The 14,563-nt window shown below is 39.7% G+C and overlaps 1 protein-coding gene across 22 annotated transcripts in view; it reads right to left on the bottom strand.

Annotated features, from left to right (window-relative positions):
* The window catches only part of LOC111262020 (galactosylceramide sulfotransferase), a 56,138-nt gene that overhangs the window by 22,568 nt on the left and 19,007 nt on the right, over positions 1 to 14,563 (bottom strand). For 6 of the 22 annotated variants that reach the window (XR_002681332.2, XR_002681331.2, XM_022835992.2 and 3 more), the window contains 3 exons: positions 11,356 to 11,518; positions 10,508 to 11,185; positions 9,848 to 9,962 (listed from right to left, as the gene is read on the bottom strand). The exons of 2 other annotated variants lie outside the window; for them this stretch is intronic. The gene's annotated coding sequence lies outside the window, so the exon portion shown is untranslated. 14 more of the 22 variants (XM_022835975.2, XM_022835972.2, XM_022835974.1 and 11 more) reach the window with 13 other exon arrangements.

The raw sequence follows: 14,563 nt of genomic DNA, 5'->3' as shown, positions 1-14,563 counted from the left end.
TGATTCTATAGTATCGAATTTTAGTTGCCAGCTGGGCAAAGTACAAGGTATAGAATTCAACGTGACGTCATGTTACTGATTGCATTACGAGTCTTTGGTGGAACCGTAATATAGAACCCGCGCACGTTGAAGCCTCTGCAACGGCGCGCGTTAGGTGACTCGTAGTTACCTTTTATCCATACTGATTATTCGCAACAAGTACATTGGGTATCCACTGACAACATTCGATGACATCAGCCGATGTCAGACGCATTCGTAGGTTCCATTTTTAGGACTTGTTTTCGGTAGCATCGCTGCGTTCATGCCGTGTCTGTCATTGGGAGAGAAGTGGGGGCTTTGTACCCTACGGGGTGTCCGTAATGGTGGCGCATGTATACCCGCTTATCTTGGCGTGTCACTACCCACTGTGCGTGCAATGAGCTATTCAGGAATGTAATGAGCTCCGCTCATATTCTTCGTTGCCTTGCCGCTCACATGGCAGAGCTACTTCGACCGCCATATTCACTGAGATACGAACCATCAAACGAAAATCAGTCCCAGTCACCTTTCTCAAAAAAACCACTGCTTTATCATTCAGTTTACAGAATCTAGCTTGAAATACAAGCGTATGAAAACTACAAAAAACACTTAGAGATTAGGTGTGGTAACTGACAATAATAACAAAGATATGATGAGCATCGCATCATACCTGCACACGAAATGGCCTTCAGATACATAGATAGCTCTTTTTGTCCATACACTGCTGTTGTGATTTAGCAAAATCGGTTTCTTAAAAAGTGACACATTTTTTAACAGAAAAAAATATTTTTATATTATTGTACTTACTCCAATAATTTGAAAAGCCGAAGGCCCTAGCTTCGATTTCACACGTCCTATACTTTTCGCCTCAGTGTCCTTAATTCAAAGCAATTCTTGGCGTAAAGTCGAAACATATGCTTAGTATCATTAACGTATGCTATATATATATCTATTGATAGATTTATGAACTCTGCTACCAAGCTGAATGTAGGTTCAACTTGCTCCTTTCAACTTGCTATAGCTTAGATGAAATCTAGAACAATTTTTTTTTTTAGTAGTTCCAGTAACTGATATAAATTTATATAAGAAACCTATAGCCTGATTTCACTAAATGGAATATATATAGTAGTATTTAGTGTAATCTCAAATAATACCATCAAGTTTCCTTGGCTTAAACGCGAACTGTCTACTCTGGGACTTAATATCCGACAATTCCAAATGACTTGGACCACTTAATTCAATTAATTAGTGTTGGGCTTTTCATCTAGTTGAGATAAAATATTTTAAAGCCAATGCCCACTAATATGCTTATAGCCTGTGACAGGTGAATTGTCTATGCAAAAGTTTGCTTAATAGATACATCTTGTGTGTTTGTTGTGTGTGGCAATCAAGTACAAGTTTCAATAACTTACTGAACACTAGCGGAACCTGATGGCAGTGTCCAAAGTATCGCTGATTCGGGTCCATTATAGAAATACCTAGACACTACGAGTTAAACGAAACGTAAAAAAAAGTAGAAGCTATGCATAATATATTAACGAGCTCACGTTGGTCCGATTTGTTGATGAACTGATTGATTTGCTTTTTATAAAATCAGTCAATAATTCAATGGAGAAAGAAGCTCGTGCCAGACACTCGTAATACTTTTTCTAGCTATTTGGCTATGCCGTCGTCTAGTGATGTTCGTTTGATTCCTTTGAGCGTACGGTATCAGCCCGGCGTACCACCACGCAAGGACACACAGCCGGTCATTACCGTACTACCGTACATTCCAACGCTATACATTTACTTGTCTCCTTGTTCTAAGTGTCGTTGACATGGAAGAGATTTCACTTACAATAATATATACGGTGTGTGTATGTATGTATACTATAAAAGCATTAGTAATTATCGTAACTGGCTATGGCCTTGTTACGCACAGTAACATGGACTGAACGCTAGTCCGTGCAGTATAGAGCTCGCTAGTACTGATGCCTCTCTGTTTTTCGATCAGCCCTAACTAAGCATGTTGAATAATCCTATTATCTGAAACTTTCAGAAGAGACTCCTGAGGAGCTAGCGAATATATCAGGTGACTGAACTGTGAAAAACTACATGTTACTAGAAAATATAACTATAACAGCGACCAAATATTTTGTGTCAAAAATGATCGCATCGGGACGAGAAATCTAGCAGGAACAGAACGATCGTACGGCGGCCTGGCAACTTAACACACGCCATATTTTCGCTAGCGTTCAATTTTCCATCGCGTTGCTCCTCTATGCGTAATAAAAACGGAGTGGTTTTTTGCTGATAGACTTCGTCTTGACAAACGAGAATCCTTTAGACAAATGAGAGGGTGTTCCTAAGGGTTACTTAAAAATGGCAGCAAAAAATGTTAATACACTCCCATACGTTCAGTGTGTTGTTACAGCGTTCAGGAGAAATTCGCCCATCAGAGTTTTTATAGCGCTCTTTTATTTAGTATTCCTTCGTTACCATCAATATTAAATCCATTGGCCTGCAGCTAACTGCTAGGTAGCAGAAAGTGTCAGACTTCATCTAAAGACCCTGCACTTTAACCAGTTCTACGTACTAATAGAAAAACATTGCGTAACCTTCAATCATTTTGTCTTGTTACTTCATCAATTTAATTATCTTCATTAGTCAGGAATATTGATTATTTTCTTCCCGTGTCGCATATTTTTACAGAGTGTGGGTTTTTTTTTAACAGTTACTTAGAGTAGTGCTATCATTGTACGACCCATCGTAGAACTTTTCCCATCCACCTAGCTGCTTCTACCGTTAGATACTTTCGTGCAACAGATGAAGCTGCAATCAATACAGAGTCGGAGGATTGATTAAACAAAGTTAAACCATATAGAAGTGTCAGTTCTGACGATGGTCACGTTCGTTCAAAACGTAACTATCAATTACTTACTGCCACCATATCTTTAATTCAATAACTAAACCACTTAGTTGTTTTTTAATCATCGCAACTTTTTTTTAGCATTCAAACTCGTTGAAATGCACACTGTAGACAAAACATTTTAGCGGAATGAAATTTTACGGTAAGGTTCTCAGAGCAAGGTTCTCAAGTATAAAATAATCCAATAGGGGTAAAAGTTGAAAAAAAAGTGCATGTAATCTATAGAATACTAGGCGTTATCTAGACGACCGAACTGGCTCTTCTTATCTTTGAAGCGATAAAAAATCCGGGTATATCAAAAATGATTTTTTAGCCACACTAATGCATTTTCAAACATTTGCAATCTAAAATACGAGGACCTCTCGGGAGCCACACGAAAATTAGCGAGAGTGTGGACTGTCTATTCTGGCTAAAAAAGAAAAAAAAAACTGTCTAATATGGATAGTCAGCTTTTAAATTTAGAAAATAACGCATTTCTCTCAGCCATGATGATCTTGTCGTTCTGCTCTAAAAAACAATTAACTTACTTCTTGATAACGAATGAACGAGTGCCTGCTCTGATAAGCAGCCCTGATAAGTATATATATATATAAACATTTTTTGATGATCTTTTGTACTTAGACTCGTCGAAATATAGCTATTTGAATGGTATCAATGTTGATTAAGTTGATTAATCTGGCCTTGAGGCTTGATTCAGTTAATTTTTTAACTGTAAAAGTTACATGAATAGATATTTAATACGAGTACGAGTTCAGTTTAGTGTCGGACGTAGTTTTTGATACGATTAGTCTATGGCGTTAATGTAGCGATCAAGAGATAAAAAGGCAGCACATGAAGAATGCTGTCTCTCGATACGCTGGAACCGTCAGACTAGGCACAGTAATAAACCGATCAGAACGTTTCCTGATGGCCATCAGTGACGTCAGTCGACGCTCTAATGGCTTTTGCCCATTTTATGTCAGCGACCTTCTCAGATAGCAGAAAACATTTTGTTTGTGCTATAAACAACGATTATAAGCCAGAAGAGATCTAGCACAACTTCGCGACGCTGAAGCGTTACGATAAAAGAACGATTACAGAGCTATTTGGTCTCACTGAAGATCCCATTGTACCGTTCTATCTGTCCTAGCGTGACTTTGTAACTGGGAAGTTGTTCGTGTTACGCAGCCACGACCTGACTCAGGCCTTAGAAACTCAGTTGATTTTGTTTCAGTGCCCACCCATACGACTCAAACACATTAGGAAGTATTCAGAGATTTTGCAGGAACTTTATTAAACAATCACTGAGCCCTAATTGAAGTGGCTTACCAAGTCTTATGACACTAAACAGATTGCACGCACCTATTGCTTATCTTAGCAAGATAATTATGTTCCTCTCTTGAGATAAGTATAATTTTTCATAATAGATTCCCGAAGCCACACAGCGTCCGGTTAACATGAACATTTGTTAAATATTGACTTTTGAGCATGACTGACGTTCGACTTTGATGACGCTATGATGCCTGCACCTAGTAAATGATCAATTATGGCAAAATATTTCATTGAAGCCACCATAGATGCGCCCGTTCTCGTTTCCTCTCTACCTTCTTTTCATAACCGTTCTTTTTTTTTTTTGTTTCCCAATTAATCCAGCTCTCTAGGTACTTGTTGATGGTACACGAGCGTATACACGGAACATACAGGTAAGTCACGACAAGCACAAAACTACCGTCTTTGGGCTATTGTCGCTATCAGACAAGAACAGTCCCATAAGCGATCTATTTAACTAGTTAGTCATAAATTAATGAGAAACAGATTGACTGATTCACGCGCTATCAGACAGGCTGGCTTCGGAGGCCAGCAACTAAACAAGCAACTTTCCCGTACAAAGAGCCCGATCACTAACGCTAACTTATAGTCGTATGAGCATCAATATCAACTTTTTACTTATATAGCACATACAGAGACAAACGTATACGGACTTGCATGTACGTATTATAACGGACATAATAGGTAAAATTGGCGCGTACGTAAAGTTTCACGAATGATTTTTGGTTTGGTCGTACGCACACCAAGTAGACTTCAGCAGTTGTTACTTCATTCTGCACGGTTGGAGTGAGTGAGCGAGCGTTTTTTTTTTCTTGTAACTGCCGCATCTCGTTCGCGTGGAGCGGCTCGGGTAATGTCGGTAAATGTCGTGCTTTTTTAAATAAATTACTGTTAATATGATTCAAAAGGTTAATGCTTTGATTGTTTGTTGTCATTTTATTATCTTTCTGACTTTCTATATGTATCTATAGGTAACAACATTTCGACACGTCGAATTTATATTGTATACACCAATTTACTTCGGAACTTACGTTCTCTCCAAATGGCACAACTATAAACAGTTATATTTTTAAACAATCCATTCGTTAATGCTCTCACCGAAATGGATTTGAAATTTTTCCATTAATGACTGAGAGCGTTCGATATATCTGTATCAATTCCTAGCTCAGTATTTATTTCTTCGCAAAGACACATAGAAGCCGGCCTCACCAGCAATAGTTTAGAGCGACGTTCTCGCTAATATACGCTGAGTTATGCCTACGAAGCAACTTAGGCACTAGTTCCTCCGAAACCTTGTGGGTCTTCGGCTGTTTGTTTACGATATTTACACTCACGAAGTTGTACTCAGAAGCATGAAAAGTTCGAATGGCGCTTGATTTTAAGCTAGGCAAATTTAATCAATAATCATAACTTTTTTAAGTAACAGAACGCATCTACGCATTATTAGATTTCTGTTAAAAAGAAAAAAAAATACGTTATGCCATTATTATCAGGCATCAACAATCGGTGTAATGACGGGCAGTTGTTTCATATGTATGTAACACTAACTCGCATTGACGTCAAACAAAAATCCCGCTTCTAAAAGTCCTCTACAAGCCTATGACACCATACGCGGTAGTAAAGTTGATATTGTTCTGTAAACGAAAAAAACATATGCACATAGCTGCCAGCGGGTTCAGCTGATCAAACCCTTTAAACATCATTTCATTAGTCTTTGAAGTTTGTTATTGCCACTCCGTTACTAATGGTGTCCTGCCCTCTAGCCAGTTGCAACTCAATCGGCCATCGACCACAGTTCTTTCTCCGATTAGGGACATTTTTTGAAAATGAAGTTTTCCTGTGTTGCAAGGTATAAACTTGCAGTTGAGCGATTTGATAAGCTGAGTTAAAATTACGAAGTTGGGAACGTACGAACAAATGCAGCCTACTGCACTGTATAATAAAGCCTTTATGAAGATGTTGTAAACGAAGTAATTCGAAGATGTTCAGTATCAATGGAGTTTGCCCATAACACATTGTTACCTTCACATGCTTGTGATACATATTACTACGAGCAATGAATTACAACACTTCAGTGTATACGGACACACGTGATTTTATCCCTAGCTCACGGCATTTTCTGTCGATTACCGAAAAAAAAATACTTAGTTTTTGTGGCAGTTACTCATTGCTGTTCGATTTCGACATGTATGCCATCGCAAATACTAACGTTGATGGATTATAACTATTGGCAAAGTGATCGAACATCCCTTTAGAGGTACGAGTCGTAATGGCTTGAGTCGTCTCACTGTCGCGCGGTTAAGCCTAAATAGGAAAATTTAGTTAGCTAAGGGTAATTTCCGGTGCAGATTAAATAATTATACAAAAATATAGAGATACCGTCGGCTGCCGTTAGTTAAACCATAGTGTCCGTTCAGAGTCTCAAAGGTAGCTTGAAACGCCAACGATGCTTCACGATCCGGAACCCTTGATTATGTTACTGCTTTATAATTCCGATAGGCTAAATTTACTTCTGTCCATCCCTAGCAACATTGCAGAAGCTAAAAAGGAAAATAAACACAACCACCGCCATGCTCCTACCCAATCAATTCTACAAAACTCGATAGTCGATAGTTGACGAGTAGATAATAGTAACAGCAGATTATCCTTTCTACTGTCGAACCCGGGCGTGGACAAACTTTGTTTCATGCTATGCGATACCGGTCGCAAAGCTCGAAATATAGAGAGTCATAACTTCATGCGTTGCTGAAAGGGTACAAAAGCGAACAAAAACACTACGCGGAAAACACACACAAACAGAAGACGGAACCTTCCGACTTTCAATAAATCATCGATCATTTATCCTATCTATTTAGGAACGTATAGTAGTAGTAGCTCAACGAAATACATTCATAATCTAATTCATTGCTACCATCGATACTATCCTATGGATGGGTTTATAGAGCGCGGGTCTATCAATATCAGGTGTGAATATCTGAGACTAGCATAAATGACAGTTTCCACGTTCATGGCGTGTTGCCACGCGATACCGCTAGCTCATCGTTCAGACGATTCGCCTGTGATTCGCAAAAGCCGAATGGTCAAGTTAAGTCAAGTTCGTTTAGCAATCAACTTGAAGTTATACAAATATGAAGGTTTGCTTTAAGAAGCTAATATGCCATCTCTAATATTTAAAGTTACGTTATAACCCAACACTACAGAAGTTTGGCTTCTGTAATGTAATGAAATTATATTATGAATTACTACGTGGTAGGTCAAGACTCAATAAGTAATAACCTTCAGTAACTTGAATGCTAATGAATTCATTGTTTTGAAAAGTGTCTATCTTTTTTTTAAAAGGTGATTACCTCAACTTATTAGCTACACATATACAATATAACACATGGTGAAGTTTTTGAATTTGTAACTAATAATACTAACCATAGATAATCGTTATAAGCGACCAGTAAGGTGAATTGCTAAGCGCCTTCATATTTTCCAAATATGACTATTTGTTTTATGACTAACTTGATCATGTGATATATTTACCCGTCTGATTCTCACGGTTATTGCAAAGTTACAACTTACGAGACCGAGGAATCTTTAGTTAGAGTACAGAAAACATGCCATTGTTTGGCGCTTACGATTCGTGCACGGCGTAGACAAAATATAGATGGCTGACACATGATCATGATTGATTTGATCTGTGATGGGCATACTTCACATTTAAAAATAAAAGTCCGCATATATCGAGTCTGCAAGACTTGGATGAACAGTAAACTCAATAACTGGAAAATAGAATTTTCAAAAACGATTTCGGAATTGAGAAAAGAATCATCGCCTGATAAGGCATCATCCTATTTTCACCCGTAGTTTGACCGCGATTTCCGTTGACGTTTATGCATAGAGCTTGAATCATGCGAGTTGGAGCAATATATCAGCATAAAAAAAACCCATTCCTATGTTGTCACAAGCCGTCTGAACGCTGGTTGATACGCATTCAATGTTTAGATGCAGAATTTTATGTAGGCAAAAAGTGTTTTCTGTAAATTTTATTCACCAATAAAATTCCTCGAACTAAACCGATAAATAAACAATAAAATGAACGCCTCGCATATTTGTCTAATTTACATGTTATCTAGCCAGCAACTCTCCTAACAGTTCTATCGTTCAACGACGCGTGATATCGTTAGGATAAAGCTGCACCCAGATGACATTATGAGTAAATGCTTCCTTTAAAAAATTCGCTATATACTAATCTTGTCGCTTGTTTCAGTCATTTCAAAAGCTCTACATAACCATTACATCGCACCCTATCCTTAGCATCAAAGGCCGAATTCAGCGTCAGGAAAACTGAAGTCTGTTTTCTTAGTTATTTTCAGCTGAGTCCTGGCGATGTGGGCGATTTACAAATAGCGTTTGTCAAACAAAAGGTACCGCCTTTTGACAACGACAGCAGCGTTTTGATAGGTCTCTACCTGCTAAATATATAGACCGGCAAGCTAATACAGGTTCGAGTATACGAGCAGATGCGTTTTCTTCAGCGCTGGACACAAACCGTCTAAAATCTTAGAAAGCCAAATTACGGAATCAAATCAGCGTAAAATCACTCCTTCTACTCTAGGAGCCATTTTACCGAAACTCGCTAATGAGTCCCATATATTGTTGCTCATTTTGTTGTCGACTTTTAAAACGGCAGAGGTTCATCAGTGTTCTTGAGCTATGGACAAAAAATCGAACCGAGAGCAAATCCGCGGCATCAAAATGAGCTGTAAATGGACATTGTTCGAGAAGTGTTATTAAACGACCTACAGAACGTATATAAAACCATCTTCAATATTACAACGTATTTTTGTCGCGCAGTGCAAACGCTTTTCGGAAGCATAAGTCCGAACTGTATCCTGATCATTCGTCGCAATTTTTTCTTGAAATAATGCATGCGCCGGTTTTCCATTTTCAGAAAAATCACTCCATCTTCTGCATTTTCTGTGAGACCATGTTCCGTATAGTATTTGGCATATGTTTTTTCGTATATGTTGTTTAATTATAACTATACGTACAGCTTAACCGTACCTCTGTGAGTCACGGAATCGGCAAAGTTCGGGACAATCCTCTGAGGATTCTCTAGGACCACATTTAACGGGAAGAAACTTCGAAAACTAGCTCGATTTTATATGCAGTCGCACGTTAACCAACTGATACCAATACAACTGTATGTGCCTAACTACAGTTGTATTTTAACCGCACGCCGCGAATTAGTCATTAGTGCATATATAGCTTGTCGTATTTTCAATTTAACGAAAATTGTTTTTTTACTCCGAACCTGTGCGCCTATAGATGATTCTTAATAATGGCAAACAGCTCCAATGACAGATTCAATATCGTGCACACTTTTCATATTTATGCGTTTCATAGAACAGCATCATGGTCGTATCAGCCGTTCCTGATCTAGTCAGTTCGGATCGCTTTCGTTGTCAGCATAACCTTTCGATCTTCAGTAGATTCGAAATTCTGCCAGCGCTATATTCGCGAAGCTCTGCTAATGTAGCTAACTAACCCAAACGTATGACAGCACTGGCAGGCATGTAACAAACATGGTACCTTTAACCAGCTAAACATTTAGTTAAATCTTACCTTATTTATTATAGATCGATGGCGAAATCATCCATATTTCTTTGTTAGGTGTCCAAAAAGCACTTAACACGCCGTTAGATATTCCCGAGCATTTTAGTCACATACTCCTGCGTTTCTGACCACGAACACAGCAAAACCAATTGCTAATTATCAGTTCGCTATAAAACGTGTGCTTTCACGTTACGGCTTTACTATAGAAGAGGAATTGAGCAAAACAAGATTAGCCGATGCTTGTCGAACAGTATGGCTCATAGATATCTTTTGCTTTATGTGCGAAGCCTGAATTACGAAGTACTCAATGATCTGTTTCTGGACCTATTCCAGTAGAGGAATCACCATCGGCCATTATATACCTGCATAGTGTGAAGGATAGTCCCATCGAAACAGGCGAGATACTGTTTATTACGGAAGAACTGCTGTTTTAAGCACGCTATCATATGACGCTAGAAAATCTCATACCATATGGAAGAACAATAACAACACTTGCAAAGGTCGCGCTAGAACTAAGCGAGGGGTTCCGCGTGGGCCAACGTTGTTTTATAACGTCACATGAATGATTGTGTCGTATTAATGACACTTGGCTAGTAGTAGGTATATAGTATGATAACTGAGTAGACGCAATCTTTTTCCTTTAATTGCGTTAGAAAATGTTACGCGTACCTACAACATTATATTGGTCGATGTAACTCCAAAAAAACAGGTCCGATTAGTGAGTTAATTTAGCCTTTTGAAGGCTAAATCAAGCTGACATTTCGATATGATGAGTGAAGCTGTTGAAGGCGCCTTACATTCGTACGGGCAGAAAGGGTACGCTAGAAACCTGCACCTGTTCAGTACCGGCGCGCTGCGCGTACGGGAATTCAGTGTTGGCGTTAGAAATAACTCGCACATCGTTTCACACCATTGCACTACTTACTGTTCGTTGCCAGCAACGGAAACGTACAGGGTTAATAACAACAACAACATGTTCATTATCATCGGCAGTGTCATCATTCCGATATTCACGAGTCAACAGCGGCCTATCGCTGTTGCTTCCACGTTTTGTAGATTGCCTAAAACGAAGACGCCGGTGCACGTCGTTGCTGGTGTCAGCTGTTTTCAGTCGCCAATGCTTCCACCTTCTTGGATATACAAACGATGGATCGACGTTCACGAAGCAGACTACTGCTATTGCAGCGGCTGTACGGATGTCAGTCGGTCGTCTGATGAAGGAAAAATCTCTCTTTGTCGCCTTTGCCGAGCCGAGAGGTCGGCGTAAACGCAGATAGGCGGCGACGGTGACGACGGCAATGGACGGGCGGGCGATGAGTGAGCACTTGACGCCCCAGGCAGCAGCGGCTGTAACGGAAAAAGATAAAGAAACACGGTAAACTAGATGGCTGTGACGGTGACGAAAGCAGCGAGGAAAAGATACATGCGCGACGCGGATCGAGTCAGGTGTAGACAGGAACCACTAAGTCAGAATTCAGTTGAGCTTGAGAGGGAGTCTGTTGCTTCGTTGTGCGTACCTTCCTAGGTTTACCGGCCTTCTATCGCTCAGTTCAGTCGATGGTTCGTGGACATGCAGCGTCGACGGACAAACAAAGGGCGACCTGGACCGAATCGGTGGCTCACCGCTGTTGCCGCGTCCGCGGGGTCGGTGACTCGCTGGCAGCGACCCGCTGAACAGCGCTAGCACAAGACAAGAACGTCCAGAAAAAGTCAGACAGGAGCTATGTCCACTAGATGGGCTATCACACAATTCTGACTGGTTGTTGTTATTTAGAACGTCAACGCACGCCCATGGAAAGAAGCGATAACGAACGGTTCACCTTTTCCTTCTCGCGCTCATTGCGCCGCTGCCGTTGTCCTCACCACTCCATAACAGAAACGATAAAAGCGGCGACCGCGAAATACCTATGTACTTGCGCAGGGAAGAACCGAAGCTGCCTTTACTTACTTCGAACTTTTTTCCTCTCGCTAGTAAAGCCGGCCACAGACTACGATGTACTAATATTTTTCAGCATCAGCAAGAGAGCCAGTGTTCAGCTACACAAATGGAACTCGCATGACGAAAATTGGCATTTACATAGCACGCAATATCGTTATTACTAAACCGCGCCCGCGCTAACAAACTGGTTATAGTAAATATGCCGTTCGCTAGCTGAGACATTCTGAAAATAATTGGCCGACGCACGTTTCAGTGATAACAAATCATTTTCACAGTAACAACAATACACGGCTGAACGAAAACCACCACCACTAACTTAGCATATGCCACCGCCTATCGCGCGTCTGCTAAAGGTATAATATTTGGCTCGCCTCCCAGCTGACATCTATATACATTTTAGTCGGAATCAGATGGTGACACCGATACCGCATAGAAGAAAACACGTCGAACATTATTATTTATATAAATCAATATTAGATAATTATTCTCAAATCGTCAAATGCTATTTCTGAGTAAATTTTCTTGCTTGTACGCCTCTTGTCTCCCTCTCCCTTTTTCTTTTCTATCCTTTCGTATTCGCCCACCTGGGGCAAGTGCGCAATTTATTGTACGCGTGCGCCCACGAGGCAAACGGTGTGTGCGGTAGCACAAGACCGGGCCGTGACCCCTTCTTAATAAAGATTATCAAGATCTTCTATTATGTTACATACAGTTGCTGTTTCACAAGCATATTTTTCAAACGTGCAATTGCAAGAAACTGGTTAGCTAAACAGACTTATTAAGTGAAATTATCAAGTTTAGAATGTTGTCATATATTTAGGTGATTTTCCCGGGAAAGGAAACTACAGCGGATCGGGGCGCATCGAAGGTATGAATGCGTTAAACGATAACTTCGGCTGGGTTTCGGCGAAGAGTAAAAACGCCTTCACTATTCAGTGCTATAGCGGCTTTTAATCAAATATGGCACACCGGAACATTAATTAAGGCCTCTTTAAGGGTTACAGTTTCTAGTAGTTTTTGCCATACGGCATAGATGACTACACGAGGCAATTGCGTTCAGGCGTGGCGACTGGGACGACCAAGCCTTTAGTTGAAAGGCATCCCAAAAGTCGTTGCTTCAGCCAACGATATGTTGCTACATGGTTTGTGTAAGTAAAGGAAGTTATCTATTTAATTTAATTCACAGTATATTGTAATATTATGTATAAATAGTAAAAACAAATGATTAACACATTTGTAACGATATAGCAGCGTGTATACTATGCATACTAGCAATAGCTCTGTGCTATAACTATTATACAAATTCACCAACAACTTTTCATACCTCTCACTTCGGCCCATCGCTAACGCCGTTATCGTCCTTATGCTGTGAGGTACGTTTTCAAAACATCAACGACGCGTGTTATGTTACTGGTTCGAAATAGCCTATAGAAAATCATATTAAGGCCTGCCTTATATAGATTTGAGAAACAGGCCAGCTAGAGAAGATGACTCTGCCCCCGAATACCCCACAACTTTTGCTGAGGTAAAGTTATATACATATAGAACATTTTGTAGAAGATGAAATTGAAAACACTTTATCACAGAGTAGCTAAAGAAAAGACCAACGCTATGTATGAAGTTCAAAGTCTAGCTAAGGCCCAATTGGAACCCGTAAATCTTTCTCAGCAATCTGACTAGAAAAATGGTCATGTCAAAATGTGTTTGTTTGATGGTTTGTGAAAGCATAAAGTCATACACTTTTAGACATGAATGATGATGCCATCGGCGATGGTTCAATGGAGAAAGCAGCCGGTGTCATTGAAAAGCCTGCTTTACTAGAACTACATGTATCGGTCATTTTCGCACAGAGATCACGGTTCGTCTAGTACATTCTTATTCAATTTGTCGAATGAAAAATTACTTCCTATTTATCGAGCTTATTAGTTGCAATCACCTGGAAAATTGAAGGAAACTCGATCGAATTTCCCGCCAATAATGTTCCGTCCTCGATCATTGTCACGCGCTGTGTAACAAACTAACGCTCTGTAGAAATTTCTGTTGCACTCCTGTTTTACAGTAATGCTATTCGAAAAAATGGTTTTATTTCACATTCAAATATTTAATTCAGAGCCTTATAAATATGCTCGCTTCATATGACGGCCGGAAGGATCTTTTTCCAATTAAGGTGCCGATGTTCCAGGATTACTTTATTTCGGATTAACATAAATACCAACTGCACTTTACGATAGCATTTATTAGTAGGTAAAACTGAGCTATATAATAAAATAGGCTACACCTATTCTAGTGGAAAATTGCCTATAGGACGTAGTCGTCAATGGGACAATTTTAGAAAATGCCACAACCCCAATTACTGTAAATCTTCAATAAACTATATCCAATAAGCTTTTCAAAAATCTTAAATTATCTGAAAATGAAACACTGGAATTTTGTTAAACGTTAATGGTCGTATTAGTGTTCTCGTCTGATGTGCTTAGCCTTAGAAAAAATGATTAATAAAAAGTTATTTTTGCTAGCTTTCGGTGAACCTGCCATTCCAACTCCATTCCATTCTGAACTACTACTGCTTCCACGTTTACGGAGCCCGATGGTTAAATACTTCTCTTAGTTTCTAGGTTTTAATGGAAAGTTCTGTTAGGTAGACGTAATGACCTCTGGCGACTTGGCAGTAAACAGGATTACATGATTCTCTTATGTTTCAAACTACACGTAAATTTGGACAGATTGACGAAACATTGAGGCTTGGCGATATTTTTTCGGCAACGATAGTTTTGACATGCGATCTG

The sequence above is a fragment of the Varroa jacobsoni genome, unplaced genomic scaffold (genome assembly GCF_002532875.2).
Source record: "Varroa jacobsoni isolate VJ856 unplaced genomic scaffold, vjacob_1.0 scaffold_621, whole genome shotgun sequence".
Lineage (NCBI taxonomy): Eukaryota > Metazoa > Arthropoda > Arachnida > Mesostigmata > Varroidae > Varroa > Varroa jacobsoni.
Note: the sequence above shows the minus strand (reverse complement) of the source record. Positions and strands in the feature narration are given on the sequence as shown.